This window comes from Pteropus medius, unplaced genomic scaffold, assembly GCF_902729225.1.
Source record: "Pteropus medius unplaced genomic scaffold, Ma_sr-lr_union100, whole genome shotgun sequence".
In the NCBI taxonomy this organism is placed as follows: domain Eukaryota; kingdom Metazoa; phylum Chordata; class Mammalia; order Chiroptera; family Pteropodidae; genus Pteropus; species Pteropus medius.
The window spans coordinates 30,367,557-30,379,462 of record NW_024354502.1 but is presented as its reverse complement, the minus strand read 5'-3'; the positions used below and the strand labels follow the sequence as shown (position 1 = coordinate 30,379,462).

Sequence of the window (11,906 nt, the reverse complement as noted above, 5' to 3'; positions counted from 1 at the left end):
GGTGCGGGGACGCGCGCCGTGGGCGGGGCCGGGGCCGAGTCCGCTCCCCGCCCCGCCCAGGGGAGCCTATCCGGAAGGAAAAGGCCGGGCGGGGCTGGAGGGTGGGGCGGGATGGGGCGGAGGAAAAACTATGGGACCGGAGCGGATCAGAGGTTGCAATTTGAGGCTCGGGATTTCGTGGTTGCGTCATTTCCCTAATGATCGTGGCGAGGTAATTTCTGTTCACTGATGGAAGGGGTTGCTTTCACTATTGATTGAATGTCGCAGTTTAGACGCGGGACACCACCCAACGTTATCTGTACAAAACAAACTGCTCACACAAATTTAGAACTAGGAAACAGGTACTAGGAATCCATTTGGCAACAGGGTGGAAGTAAGGGAGGACGAAGAACCTGCCCGGGCTTCACTGTCAAGCATCCCTCCTCTAACTCTTCTCTGAGGCGTTATCTTTCTTCTTACCACATAGATTTTCATCCACTATCTCACGTACCCCTCAGATGACCTGAGAGGATAAGCAGTTCTATTCCTCTCGACCGCTGGTGCCCTCGCTTAACTCAGCATACCTTTGCAAGGCAGCCAAAGAACCCTGCTTTACCCGTATCTGGTGGTGCCTGGCTAATATAACTTGTTAGCACCACTGTTTGATCCTTTTATGTATTTTTAAAAATTATTTTCTTATATTTTAAAAATGGCTTTATGGAGACATAAGTAGCATACAATAAACTGAACATATTTAAAGTGGACAAATCGATAAGTGTAGAAGGCTGTGTACAATCGTGAAACCATCTCAAGATAGTGAACTTTTTTTTATCACTTTCAAAAGGCTCCTCTTGCTCCATTGTAATCCGTCTTTCCTGCCGCTCCCCAACCCCTTTCCCCAGGCACTGATCTGCTTTCTGTCACTGCACATTAGTTTGCATTTCCCTGAACTTTATTTTAAAAAAATCATACAATATGTACTCTTTTTTTTTTTGGTCTGCTTCTTTCGCCTAGACTATTTTGAGATTCATCTGTTTTGTTATCAAGAATTCATTCATTTTTGTTGCTGGATATTATTCCATTATATTAGCATGTCACAGTTTATTCATTCACCTGTTGATGGACCTTTGAGTTCCTTAAAGTTTGGGGCTGTTACAAATAAAGCTGCTATTGGATACGCATTGAAAAGTCTTTGTATGGACATATGTTTTCATTTCTCTTGGGTAACTACCCAGGAATAAAATGGCTGGGTCATAGGATAACTTTTTAGGAAACTACGGAACTATTTTCCAAAGTAGTTATGCCATTTTAAGTTCATATCATCAGTGTATGAGAGTTCCAGTTGCTTCACATCTTTGCCAATACTTGTGTTATATTTATCTGTGGTTATAAAAAATCAATTATACACTATGTACAGAACTTTCATTTGTCTATGATTAATGCTTTTGAACATCTTTTCATGTACTTATTTGCCATCCATATATTTTCTTTGGTAAAGTGTCCAAGTCTTTTGCTAATTTTTTTGTATTTGTTTTGCTATTACTGAGTATTGAGAGTTCTTTATATATTCTAGTCCTGTGTCAAATATATGATTTGAAAACATTTTTTCCCTAGTCTATGGCCTGTCTTTTCACTCTCAAAATATTATGGTGTCTACGGCCATGCCACCCTGAACAACCCCGATCCTGTCTGATCTTGGAAGCTAAGCAGGGTTGGGCCTGGTTAGTACTTGGATGGGAGACCACTCAGGAAGACCAGGTGCTGTAGGCGTAAAAAATAAAAAATAAGGGATTGTAAACTGACAAGGTCCTTGCAATCTGTGAGTCAGCAAAAGTTGCCTTGCCTAAAAGTGTGTGTGTGTGTGTGTGTGTGTGTGTGTGTGTGTATATGTGTGTGTGTGTGTGTGTGTATTTATTTATTCATGGGTTTTGGGGGATGAGGGTATGGACATTTTGGGGAGGGCATTATCCTGTCTACCACAGGTATGGATTGAAGTTCATTTTCCTGCATATGATTATAGGATTGTTCCATCACCCTTTGTTGAAAACAACCTCCTTTTTCCACTGCATTGCCTTTGTGCCTGTGTTAAAACCAGGTGTGTGTGTGTGGCTATTTCTGGATTTTCTACTATGTTCCATCACCTGTTCCTGTTTTTCATTAAGCGTCTACTAGTGTTTGTGAAGTCGATGTTTCCTGACTTACTTGGCAAGATCTCCTAAGAGTTGTTTTCCTATAAGATATGTATGTATGTATGTATACATATGTACAAGATATAGAGATATATATACATACATGAACATATGCTTTATTTATATATAGCATTTTCTTTATTTATTCATCTATTGATGGACACTTAGGTTGTTTCCATATCTTGGTTGTAGTGAATAATGCTGCAATGACATGGGAGTACAGATATCTCTTTGAGATACTGATTGAATTTCCTTCAGATATGTACTCAAAAGTAGGACTGCTGAATTATATAATAGTTCTATTTTTAATTTTTTGAGGAAACTCCTCACCGTTGCCTATAGTGGCTGTACCAATTTACATTTCCACCAGCTGCGTACAGGGGTCCCCTTTCTCCACATCCTCCTGACCACTCGTTATCCGTTGTCTTTTTCATAAAAGCCATTTTGACAGTGAGTTGATATCTCGTTGTGGTTTTGATTTGCATTTCCTTGGTGATTAGTGATGGTGAGCAACTTTTCTCATATCTGTTGGCTATTGTATGTCTTCTTTTTATTTTTTATTTTTGCCACTGAGTTGTATGAGTTCTTTATACAATATTATTATGTTACCTAGTTCTCCCTTCAAATCTGTTAGTATTTGCTTAGTATATTTAGGTGCTCCAGTGTCGCGTGCCCGTATATTTATGATTGTCATATTCTTTTGATGAATTAACTCCTTTATCATCATATAATGACCTTCTTTTGCACTTGTTATGGCTTTTAACTTAAAATCTATTTTGTCCTATATGAATATTGCTAACCCTGTTCTCTTTTGATTTCCATTTGCATGGAATATCTTTTTTTCATCCCTTCACTTTCAGCCTATGTATGTCCTTAAAGCTGAAGTGAGTCTCTTATAGGCAGCATATAGTTATGTCTTTTTTTTTTTTTATCCATCCAGCCACTCTGTGCCTTTTGATTGGAGAATTTTAATCCAAATTCCCTTTGATTCCCTTGTCTTTATCTTCTGTGTATCTATTGTATCTATTGTAGGTTTTCACTCTATGGTTATCTAGAAGTTTACATAATACATCGTATATTTATAACAGTCTATTTTAAGTTGATAACAACTTTAATTACATACAAAAACTACCCTTTTACGCCCTCCCGATTTTATATTTTTGATGTCACAATTTATATCTTTTTACCTTATGTAGTCATTAAAAAACTATTGTAGCTATAGCAAATTTTAATATTTTTGTTCTTTAACATTTATACTCAAGTTAAATGATTCACACACCATATTATAGTGATAGAATATTCTGGAATGCAGCTATGTTCACCACTATACTACCAATGCTCCCCTAGTAATAGAGTATTCTGAATATGATTATATATGTACCTTTATAGGTTTATTTTCACATGATTTTATTTTACTAATTAACATCCTACCATTTCTGTTTGAAGAACTCTTTTCAACATTTCTTCTAAGGCAGGTCTAGAGGTAATGAACTCCCTTAGCTTTTGTTTGTCTGGGAAGGTCTTCATGTGTCCATCATTTGAGAAGGACAGCTTTGCTGTATAAAGTATTCTTTGCTGGCAGTATTTTCTTTCAGCACTTTGAATATATTATCTTACTCTCTCCTCACCTGCATGGTTTCTGCTGAGAAATCTTCTGATAGCCTTATGAAGTTTCCCTTGTGTGCAAAAAAAAATTTTTTTCTCTTGCTGTTTTAAAATTATCTCTTTGTGTTTGATTTTAGACTGTTTAATTTTAATGGTCTTGAAGATCTTTTTGGGTTGAACCCTTTTGGGGACATGAGCTTCATGAACTTGCATATTCAGATCTCTCCAGTTTTGGAAAGTTCTCAGCTATTATTCCTTTAAATAAGCTTTCCGTCCCTTTCTTCCTCCTCTTCTTCTGTAATAAGGCATAGATTGTTTCACTTGATAGTACCCCATAATTCAGATAAACTTCCTCCACTCTTTTATTCTTTTTTCTTTGTTTTCTTCTTACTGGGAATTTTTAAATGACTGTCAACAAGTTCACTGATTATTTCTTCTACTTGATCACTTCTGTTATTGGTGCTCTCTGTTGTATTTTCAAAAACTTAATTCATTGTATTCTTCAGCTCCAGAATTTGTGCTTGATTCTTTTTTATGATTTCTGTCTCTCTCTTGAACTTCTCATTTTGATCATATTTTTATGATTTAATTGAATTTTTCTGTGCGTTTTTTTTGTTTTGTATTGTTTTATTTTGTTTTGTATTGTATTGTTTTGTTTTTTAGTTTACTGAACTTATCTAAAACAACTATTTTGAGTTCTTTATCAGGCAAATCACAGATCTCCATTTCTTTAGGGTTTGGTTGCTGGAAAATTATTATTATATTCCTTCGGTAGTGTCATGTTTCCTTGATTATTTTAATGTTCCTTGAAGTCTTATGTTGCTCTTTTTGCATTTCAAGAAGGTGTGACTTTTTGCAGTATTCACTGACTGGCTTCAGGGGAGAATTATCTTCTGTCAAGCCCTCCCAGGGATCCTAAAGCTTTCTTAGACCTTTTATGGATATGCCTGCTTCACACTTCTTGTTCTCTCTTGGGGCAAAATTCTTAATTGTCTGCCTTTTCTCAATCCTGCAAAGCCAGGCTGAGTGCTGACAGCCTTCTATTTGCTTTCCATAGGGTAGTTTTGAATGCTTAAGTTTGAGTACTTTCTCCCAGTCTTGTAGATTCAGGCTGGCTTTCTACACATGCTCAAAAGCTATCTGCAAAGGCTTGTACTTGCTGTGCTCAAAGGTCTTTGCTTGAGGTGTGTAGAGCACTGGGGGTACCTACAGGTCAGTTGGGGGATCTATGGATATGGCATCCCCAGTGGCTTGTGAGCAGCTTTCTTGTTGGAGTCTATGTTACTTTGATACCCTCTGAGAGCCATGGCTGCCTACCCGAAACTTGTCACGAAGCACACTTCAGTATTCTGGATGGGTAAGAAAGATGTGGGCCTGTTTGTCAATGCCCTGCACAGCTGGGGAAGGTGGTTGCTCACTCACTTTCACTTTCCTCTGAAGGAGAAATCATAGGCCAAGAAGGTCTCTCTTGGCACCTTTTTGTAACACCTTAGCGGGGCAGTGATACTAGTGAAGCTCTTTCTCTTATCCTCTTCAGTGCATACAAATTTGGATTTTTTTTTTTTCTCCAAAGGTATGCTGGAACTTCTTTGCTGGACTCTCGGACTTCCCCAAAGATACCCTTGTCCATGGGCGATTGTCAAGATTAGTGTTCTTTGGAAGGAAAATGGTAGAGAACTCCTTTCTGCCATTTTGCTGAGATCACTCCTCTCCCATAGGTATTACAAAGTGTGTCACAACATAGCCTGCAAGGCAATTTTAGGCCCAGCTGTGGTTATTGCCTGGGTCCTGTAATGTCTAAATTTAAAATCTTACAGTAGATCTCTGTGCTTCCTGAGGGTTGGGCTTAATTTAGATGAATGCCTAAAGCATCTTCCTGGTCGGCAACCATAGAAATCTCATGGAGCTACCAGAAGGCTTGTATAAGAACGAAGAGTTGGTGATTCTTCAAATGACAAGCAATCATGCCTTGCTGGAATTTTCTTTCTAGTCAGAAAAATGGGGGTGTGGAAGGAGTAAGGATTTCTTTGTCCTTTCTATTCTAATATAGTCTCCAGCTGAAAATTATGTTCTTTCTGAAATTGGGGTGCATCTTACAATCAGCAGTATCTTGCAGTCACTCTCTTATGTCCTACCTGTCACTGCCTGTGCATATGGTCTTTGGTTGCTATTCCTGATGCAGGACTGGACAACTGCAGCCTTTAACACTTTGGACAGCCTTACATACCAGATCTTTATCGACATCTATGCCATGCCAGGTAACGTGCCAAGCCTTAGAATACAGTTATGGATAAAACATACCGTTGAGCTGTTCACAGCCTGGTAGTGAAGAACACTAGAAAAAATTTAAATTGTGGAGTAAGTACTACTAGAGCAGATAAATCCTTCCTAACTAAACTCTACCCTATCAAGAACTTTCCTTCTTTTGAATTCTCCTAAGCACTTCTGAATACCATGTGTGCTACCTAATCATGCACTCTCTTTCATAACCTCTTGGGATTACTTTCTTTTTTAAAAATATACTTTTTAAGTTTTTGGGTAGACACTTATAAAAATAATAGAATTCTAGAGTGAGAAAATGTTAGGTGTTACCTGCCCACCTTCTACTCTCCAAAAATTCCCCTGCAACCTGGTAGACTACAACTTTATGATCTGGATACATTTTTTGTTGTTAGAATTTTTTGTTGTTTATTGGCTGGAAATCTGTTCCCCTGTAAATTCTGTAATGGTGTGTTAGAATGAAACCATTTTTCAAAATTCCACAATGGCTCTAAATGCTGAGAACAGTAACTGAGTGTTTAACTACCTATGTGGACATATTAAGGAGATTGTAAAACCTGTCTTAGCTGCTTTAGTTCATCACTCATCTCTCTGTCAGCCTGAAAACCTTCTTTCTTTGAAGGATTATTAGAATGCTGTGGCCTTTCCTCTCAAACAAATTAGAAGGGATTCAAGAAGACTATTCTGACAGTTTCCATTGTGTCCCTTAGGGTTTGAGGAATTCATATCTGAAATGTGTCAAAGCTGGAGGCTATGCCTATAGCTGCCCAATCCTGGTGACCTAGTGAAGAGGCTGCATTGGAAGGGAGCTGTGCTTTCTCTGATGGTGCAGCAAAGGCACATGTTTTCCGAGGATCCAGTGATCATGCAGAAGGGAGCTGGTCTGGGTCTTCTTAAAAGGGATCCTATGAAAGAGGAACTCCTGGACAGGCAAAGGGATTTCTATAGGCAAATAGGTGACCAGGGGAAAGCTGTTAAGCTGCAGATGGGAGAGAGGCATTCCTCAGTCAAGGGAGCCCAGCCTGACTCCTGGAGGAAGCTCCTAGTAGTCCTTCTGTCCTCCAAGAGGGCACTACCAGCTCATACAACATTATCTACCTCTTTACCCTTTTCCTTCTAATCTCCTCTTGTCTTGGGTTTGACCCTGAAAGAATCAAACATGGTGACCGACAATCTGGGGAAGGAGAAAGAGCAAGGAAGAGAGACTAAACCAAGCATGCCTCCTTCTCCAAGCTTCCCCTCTGTTGGCTTCCAAGGTGGGGGAGGAGAGAAACCCAAAGTTTAACTGAGTTTGGAGTGTTGATATTATGCTGAGGTCACATCCTGTAAACTAATAAAAAGAGGTTCTATGTAAAGTAACTAACTTCACAGGGTGATCTGATCTTAAATTCCTCACTGGGCAGGTCATGGTGGGTAGGCATGCCCCAGGTTTTTAAGCCAGCCCTGTCTATTGTTTTTAGGCATCTAGGTTAACATACCTTTGAAATACCTGATCAGAACAAAGTGAGCTTTTCAATATGAAATCCTATTTTGTATCACATGTTCAACTTTTGACCCATGGATTATTTTCTGTCCTGCTTACAAACAGCTTCCCAGGCTGCAGTTTATTTTCTAGCTACTATCCCTACTGGGCTTTGTTTTATTTGGGTCCAACCACTTCCTCCCAGGTTCTTCACAAAGATTTGAATAGAATTGAAAGATGTATTTATTCTAAAGACATTTTAAACTGTTCTCCTTGGCCATGCTTATGTTGCTAAGCCCCCGCCCCATTTCATCTAACATTGATTTTTGTCGTTTCCTTATATGCCATCGTAGCAGAACTAGAGGGGCAGGTCAGATCCATTTTCTTCTTTTTCACTTCTTGTTTCTAGGGTGTTCTTGCACAATGGACAGACCTCCAAGGATCACTGTCTTTTTGTTTTCATTCATTTGTTGGTAATTTCAAGTCACCTTCTATTTCAGAAGTTTATACGGCTTTATTGCATTTTGAGATAACGTTATTAACGTACCTGAGTTGACAGCATCTGTTTCTTCCCATTTAAATCCCACCATCCAAAGCAACATGTGTCCCAGTTTCAGGAAACAGGCTGAACAGATGCCTAACAGTTGTACTGAACACTTTAACTCATGAAAGAGCTGCTCTTGCCTGCATTTTGATTCTTTCATTGTGAGAAGAGTGGATTAACAATATCATTACTAGGGGTCCTTTGCCTTTGTTTGGGAAAATATTGCATACTTTTTATATCTGTGGTGGCTGGTGGTAGCAGAGGATTTGGAGATTTCAGATTCTCTCTTCACCAGCACAGGCACAGAATCACAGAGCTGGAAGCAAGACTGGCTTTGTGGGCCTGCAGGCCTGTGCAGTTGCACAGGGCTCTGCACTTACAAGGACCCCATGCTTGGCTTAATGTTCTCCTGTTGTCATCTTGAAATGCTTAATTTTTGAACATGGGGGTCCACGTTTTTAATTTGCTCCGGGCCTCACATATTATGTAACTGGTTATGGCTGGGAAGAATAAGAGGGCATTTGGTGGGAACACGCCATCACTATCTAGGATAGATGATTAAGCTTCCATATCTCTGTTGAACCCAATTCAATGTTAGTTTTGGCAAAAGTCAAAAAGAAAAAGAAAAATAATTTTCCTTAAAATTGTGTCTTTCTAGAGTTGGAAAGGCCTGGCGAATATTCGTTTCAAACATCCGTCTTAGAAGAGGGCACTATTTATCTTTGTGACTTTTAGGGATGAAGACTTCACAACTCTTCCAAAAGGTTTTTTCAAGTCCACTGCAGATCATGCCTAGTTTTCTTATAAAGGACAAATATCTGTCAAACACACAGAATTAATCACTACAGTATCTTTATAGTAATATGCATTCCAGGGCATTGGCAAAATGAGAATCGCGGTTGTCTGCAAATTTAAGAACTTTTTTCCCACTGAGAACCAGCATTGTTGAAGAAACGATGCACACTTAGGTCTTTGCTTTTTGGAGTAAAATTACTCTCTTGACATTTGGTCATGGAGACTCATTTACAGACAGATAAGGAGTTGGACAACTCAGGGCTAGAAAAGAATCAAGAGCAATGAATGAAGAACCCCCTGAGGAAGAAGAGAAGATGGAAGCCCTTGCAGAGGGTATTTTTGAGAAGGCTACATTAGTGGCCACAGACTCAAAACTCTGCTGAGTATGTTTTAGAATTCTCTGCATTCTAAACCATCCATCCACACATATTATTGAACCCTGTTCTATGTAGAGCACTGTGTGCCCAAAGTCACCCTTCTGAACCCCTCATACCTTTCCTGCTGGGTGATGCTGAACCATGTGATCTCCATGTTGTTTGTGGTATGTTTTTAGTTTTTTAATGTAAGACTTACATAATGTCTCTATTAAGCTCCTTCTTACCCTTGAAAGTCAGTCATTTGTGCCTTGTCTAATTTAGTGAGTCTCCTGCATTTAATCAGCAGGGTTTCTACTCTTTCCTTTAAGTCATTGATAGGCAGGGTCATTGAGTTACAGAGGTTAAAAAAAAAAATCGCTCTGTAGCTGAAGCAATGGCCCAAGGCTCTCCTACCAAAACCACATCTCCACTATTTGATTTGCTTCTTTGATCTCAAACCTCTTAACCAGGAAGGCACAATTGATAAAATGCAAATTTCTTCCTGGAGGCATGTTTATATTCATGAATATGTTAGCCTAGATTGACTGCTTTTTTTCCCTAGAAGCCCGGAGGGCCTTAGAGAGTACAACAGGATGCGAATGAGTTTTATTTTTGTGAAAAGTATGGAAGGAAATAGTTGAGGCACAGAGAATAGCCCAGTGGGGCTCCCAGAGGGCTTCCTGTGGGTTCCATAGCTGCTTGAATGCCAAAGGTGCCTGGGAAAGGGCAGGAATTGGTGGGAGTGGGATGCTTATCTGGGATGGCATCACCCATTTGCAATTTTGCTAAGAACTAGTCCAGGATGAGACATTAGCCCTATATAGTGTTGAATCTGCAGAGAAGTTACATATCTCTGCTGCCCCTTAGCTGTCAAATTAGTCAGTCACCAGGGGGAGCCATGAAGAACAGGCCAAAGGCCAGATGAGCCTGGCTTAGGCAGAGGAAGAAGGGAGAAGTCTGAAGTAGGGTGGGCTTTGGTGCGATGATCTCTAACAGGTAGGTATGGGGAGGCCTGTGGAAGGGAAAATAGAGGGTAGGAGCCCTTAAGATAGAATTTTCTTTATTGGCATGGTATTGCTACAACTGAAGGGTTTCTTTCAAAAGTGAGCAGACAGAACCACTGCATCAGAATTTCATGGAATTGAAGAGGATGACCACGTTTGGAAGTGTTAAAAACCAGACGTTCTGTGGTATGTGGTACGACTTGCCAGGTGAGATGTGTCCCTGAGGAAAATGGCCCAGCTTCTGAGGGTGAGGAGAGTATGTTCTGGTCTGTCTCTAAGCTGTACTTATTGCTTGAAATTTGTCTTTTTCTTTCCAATCCATCCAGCATGTTCTAATGGGCAAAAACTCTGTACCCTTAATTTCCTTGTATGAAATCAGTGATAATTAATTGCTGGCCTCACAGGTTGTAATGAAGATGAAATGAGATAACTCAGGTAAAGTTCCTAACTCAGCTTTTGGTAACTCACTGGATGTTGGTATACTTTCCCATCTAATATTATTTTTCATTTATTCATTCTTTCACAAGTATTTATTCAGTGCCTACTGTGTGTCGGGCACCGTTCTGAATTTCTTGAAATAATTATTGCCATGAAAATTTTAAGCACTGGATTGCCTATGGATTAGTTAATATTATGTGTCAATATTAATCAATATAACCAATTAATAGTTATTCATCTTAATAGTATTAAGTAATAGCATTAATTGTATGATTGATATTATATTGTGGTTCTGTAAAATGGTAGCCTTTGAGGAAGCTATGTGAAAGATATATAAAACTTTTTAAAAACAACTTTTTATGTAATTTCAAAATAAAAAGTTAAAAAATTCTAAGAAATACTAGGTCTTTTTGTTAATAGCATTCTACATATACTTTTCTCTTTGTCATTAGATGATGCTGAATGAGGGCATTGTAAATTAACCTGGATTTTATTGACTGGGTTGAGATTCAAGCAAAAGCTACCTCAAACTCGACAAGCTGAATATTGAGCTAATTCTTTTCATCTTTTACCTGCTTCCTTTTCTGTAATTCTCTAAATTAGTAACAGGAATCCCCTCTCTAGTCACTCTCAGTCATTGTGTCTTTGCCTGTGTATCTCTCAAAATATCTCTGAAACTGTTCTCTTTCCATTCCCTCCCCTACAAAATGTTTTAGATGAATTATGAAAAGAATGGAAAGAAGAGAGAAAAAATAAGGCCAATGGTGCTAGCCATACCAGCCATTCCTCTGAAGCTTATATATACTCAGTAAAATGAGTTTTCCTGCATGGTGTGAGAAAGCTGTTTTAGTACTTGTACCCATGCCTTGTATATGTATACTAGAACATATATACTGAGATAAGACTATATTATGTGCTACCCTCTCCTTCTCCCCTACTGGCCACTGTTCCATTATGCTCCTTTTAGTGGATACGTTTTGTGATTTTTTTTCTCCTTCAAAGTTGACTTTGTTCATTTTAACCAGATGTCGACTATTTTAAAAACATGGTCGAGAGAATGAGAAGACAAACTACAGACTGGGAGAAAATATTTGCAAAAGGCACATCTGATAAAGGACTATTATCCAAAATATACAAAGAATTCTTAAAACAACAATAAGGAAATGAACAGCTCAACTTAAAAATGGGCAAAAGATCCGAATATATACCTCTCCAAAGAAGATATGCAGATGGGAAGTAAACACATGAAAAGAT

General features: G+C 38.9%; 1 long non-coding RNA gene and 1 pseudogene across 1 annotated transcript; both read left to right on the top strand.

Annotated features, from left to right (window-relative positions):
* Window positions 1–11,668, top strand: LOC120595403 (uncharacterized). Its single transcript, XR_005650816.1, has 3 exons — window positions 1–211; window positions 5,347–5,491; window positions 8,718–11,668. It is a non-coding gene; the product is annotated as an uncharacterized LOC120595403 (long non-coding RNA).
* On the top strand, window positions 1,631–1,749 carry LOC120595857 (uncharacterized; annotated as a pseudogene).
* Window positions 11,669–11,906: the final 238 nt, after the last annotated feature.